The 4,148-nt window shown below is 45.7% G+C and overlaps 1 pseudogene across 1 annotated transcript; it reads right to left on the bottom strand.

Moving 5' to 3' along the window:
* Positions 1-383: 383 nt before the first annotated feature.
* LOC147611314 (expansin-A1 pseudogene) lies at positions 384-1,306 on the bottom strand (annotated as a pseudogene). Its single transcript, XR_015263787.1, has 2 exons — positions 1,013-1,306; positions 384-916 (listed from the first exon to the last, which is right to left on the bottom strand). The product of XR_015263787.1 is annotated as an expansin-A1 pseudogene (transcript).
* Positions 1,307-4,148: the final 2,842 nt, after the last annotated feature.

Below are 4,148 nucleotides of genomic sequence, written 5' to 3'. Positions count from 1 at the left end.
GAAGCGGCCAACTATATGTTGATAGAGGGCCAACTCTACAAGAGGGGCAAGGATGGTAACTTGCGCATATGTGTATGTGAAGCTGACTACTTGAAAAATGGATGCCGAAGAATATGTGAAACGTTGTGATGATTGTCAAAGGACCAAACCTCCCATCACAAAGGACAATATGCCATTGCGGCCTATGTTAAGCACACGTGCGTTTGCCAAATGGGGTATTGATTTTGTCGGTCCCATTAAACCTCCAGCTCGTCACACGCATGCCGAATATATTATAGTCAACTGACTATTTGATCAAATGGGTAGAGGCAAAGGCTACAGTCAAAAATGATGCCAGAACCACTGTCAAGTTCTTGTATGAGTACGTGTTTACACGCTATGGCTTACCTATTGAAATCGTTAGTGCCGTCCAGCAAGGGGTTGCTCTGCCAGTTCTGTCTCCAATTCATGCTCAAGGGCTGCCAGCCGGTCTTGGAGTCCTTGATGGAGACGGCGCGGACGTCCCCAACTCCGCCTACGTTGGTGATGAGCACCAAGTTGAAGTAAGAGTGGCCGTTCATGGTGAAGTCGATGCCGCCCGTTTTAACGCACGGAACCCTCCGGTAGAGCACGGGCACGATTCCGCCTTTGTAGACGCCGATCTTCTCGAAGGCCGGTCGAAGTGCTGCAGCGGGGGGTTGCACCATGCAGCCGCCCGCGTTGTTGGGCAGCGCGTCGTTGGGCGGGCAGAGGTTGGTGGCGGTGACCAGTAAGGAGGCGTCGCTGAGGCACCACCCGGGATCGGCGGCCGCATCGCACTTGATCTCGAAGCAGGCGCCGCAGCTAAGGCCGGCGTTGAAAAGCGCCGTGCTGAGGGCCGCGGTGTTGGTGCCGTAGCCCGATCAGGAGTAGAGGTCCCCGTAGCCACAAGCGCCGCCTGCAGGACACATAGCATCAATCGATGATCTCAATTTCAGTTCAAGGGTTGATCAGCTATAGCATGCGGCAATAACAGCTCATAATTTAAACGTACCCATGGTGCCGGAGGCGTAGAAAGTGGCATGGGCGTTGGTCCAGCCGCTCTGCTCGGAGCTGCCGCCTCCGCCGTAATAGGAGGCCAGGGCCGGAGCACCCATGAGGAGCAGGAGAAGCAGCGGGGCAATATTCATGCTGCGGGGGACGAGAGCCCACATAATTGCAGCAATGTATTGACGCAGCGCGGAGCTTAGCTTGGCTCGGCTTCGCTGGCGCGGATGAGGAGCAAGTAATTGGGGGCGGACTCCTGAATTATATATGAGCATGTGGGGGGGAATTCGAAGCCGCGAGAGCTCAGATCGTGAGCAGCAGCTTGAAGGAAGGCAAGGCTCTGCAACGAGTCGTGGTTGGTTGGTGCCGCAGCTGTGCGACCGACGTCGATTTGGGGGTAACATGGATGCTATTGAAGGTGATCCTTTTTGCAGCGACGGACAATGCACATGTTTAGCGTCTCCACGTCCACACCACACCAGCGCTAATTCAAAGTTCACCGTCACACCCACGTTCAGACTCCAATCAGACCCAGAAACCGTCAGGCCCACTCGAGTAACGCAATCAGACATGCGAGAGATGATGGGAGGTGAGAGCAGCCGTCGTCGTATGTGCCATGTTACGTCTACCTACTCTACCCTCTTATATGTAGGCTCGTCCGGCAGCTTGGGCCTCGAGCCACATCGCCCCCTGGAGGCTATAAGCGGTGTCCGTTACGCACGTATCCGAGCAGTGGAGTCCGTTACGCACGTATCCGAGCAGTGGAGTTTCAATCTTCAAAATTTTAAAACCTTCAACCTTACCTTTAAAAGCTTTTCTTGCTTCACGAGTTGGGAAGAAACTAAATGCGGGCGTTATCCTAGCATTGATGAGGAGCTATAGGTGCATCAAGTTGATCTAATGCCTTTTGATTGCTATCTAGACAACATTTTGCGATATCGAACCATGCTCATGGGCATTGCCATCATTCTATTAGCGTTGTCATGTAGCAGGGAGGTGCTCGTGTGGATATGCAAATCATGACAATCTCACCAGCTTGATGCATATAGTTTTGTTGGTGAGGAACGCTCCCACCGTCATAATAGGAGACTAAGGGGCAAGGCTCTAGTAGTCGACGATCTCTGTAAATCTAGGGTCGATCAAAGGCTTTAATTAATGAAATGAGCACCTCCTGAACAACAAACCATTTGCTCATATTTCGTCATACTATTCCGAGCTTCAATTTAGCGACGCCCCACCATTCGCATGCATCACATGAAAGAAAGGTTAAAGCACATATGTATGCAGAGTTATAACCCTTTAATGAAGCATATATGTATGCATGCACTTGCAAAGTGGTTAGACCTACACAAAAGGACACCACTCTAGAAACAAGATTTTACATTCATCTAGACACTCATACTTTCTATGCCATCTCTTCATGTATTTTCTCATGCCCTATCAATTCTAGTCACACGATGGACTCGATCGTGCTTAGATTATTCACCGCTTTGTATCAACATCACAATGCTTCAATACCTATTACAGTATTGATGATTTTGGTTATTTTTGTGTTCAGAGTGGTCAAAGGATATCAATGCATGTGAACAAGCCTTTGCGAAGGGAAAATATCATCTTATGGCACTATTGTGATGTAGCTAGTCATGTTCTTTGAAAGCACATAAATAGTAAGTCGGGGAAGGCATCGACCATTTTTTGAGAAGGGCGCTTTAGTGAAGCATTTAATGACTAGATGGGCTACCGCCACTAAAAATCTAGATGGGCTACCGCCACTAAAAATCTAGGAGAGGAGGTCATGCAAGGAAGGAGAGATGGACATGTGTACACCCATGTTTGCAGTAAGAGGAAGCCACTCATATAGTTGCACAAAAGGTTTGGTGCTTACCTATGTATAGAGAAGTAGTCATGAACACGGAGGGTTGGTGCACCTTTGTACAATTGAAAGGTGAGGCAATGTGTGTGATGCTGGTGATATATATGAGGATATTGTTGTAACCATGTATAGAGGAGATTGAGTTATTGAGGGCCCATGGGTCTATGTGCATGAATTATGGCTATTGAAGAGAAGGCTGTTTAAATTGGTTATTATGAATCAACACTATAAAGATCTTAGAAACATTTTGGAGACCGATGCTTGAGAATTACCAAAGGGAGATTACCTTCATACTAAGCCAATGCTGTTGCATATGGAATTACAATAAAAACAAATCTCTATGCACAAGAAATGACAAAGAAAATTGATGATAGTCTGTGTGTGCGTGACATATATGTGTGCAGTGTGATGACAACTACCAAAGCTACAATTGGATTGCAAATTGTGGATGCGTGTCAAGTATTGTTGTGGGGTTGGTGTTTTGTGCCTTAGAGTCATTGTCCAAGGATAATTGTTTTAGGTTAGAGTTCACATGTGTATGGAGTTTTTTTGGTGGTCTATGTACGTTTATTTCTTTAGGTTAGAGTTCACATGTGCATGGAGTTTTTCTGGTGGTGTATGCATGTTTATTTATCTATTTTGACAAAAATGAAGATGTTAATGATAAGTGTTTTGGGGTTATAGTCACCATGATTGGGATGTTAGGTGAGGATTGTGAGTTGTGGGGGGTCGTTATAGCTTGTGGGCAAAGTATCCTTTTACAACAATTAACAATGATGTCAATGTGAATATGTCTTGGGGATAAGCATGAAGACTTCGAGTAGTGGAGTTTCCTCCCTAGTTCAAATTTTATGAATTTTCTTTGTAACCGTAACCAATTTTCAAAAATTTAAAAACCTTCAACTTTTATTATTGTTTTTTATTAAAAGCCTTTACAAGTTGGGAACACACTAAATGTGGGTGTTTTTCTAGTATTGATGAGGAGCTATGGGTGAACCTCTAGCTCTTAAGCTAATCTAATGCCTTTTTGGACTCCTCATAATTGATTTCTATCTAGACAACACGTTGCAATATCAAACCACACTCATGGATCTTGTCACGTAGAAAGGTGTTTGTGTGGATATGCAAATCGTGACAATCTTATCCACTACAGTTTGGTTGTGAGGGTTTCCCGCACCATCATCATGCAATTATAAAGAGATTGAGGGGTAAGGCTCTAGTATATCAATGTCAATGATTTTTGTAAATCTAGGGTTGATCAAAGGATCTA

The sequence above is a fragment of the Cibotium barometz genome, chromosome 47 (genome assembly GCF_041138505.1).
Source record: "Cibotium barometz isolate CiBa-2024 chromosome 47, ASM4113850v1, whole genome shotgun sequence".
In the NCBI taxonomy this organism is placed as follows: Eukaryota; Viridiplantae; Streptophyta; class Polypodiopsida; order Cyatheales; family Cibotiaceae; genus Cibotium; species Cibotium barometz.
The sequence above is the reverse complement of the archived record's forward strand: the minus strand, read 5'-3'. Positions and strand labels throughout refer to the sequence as shown.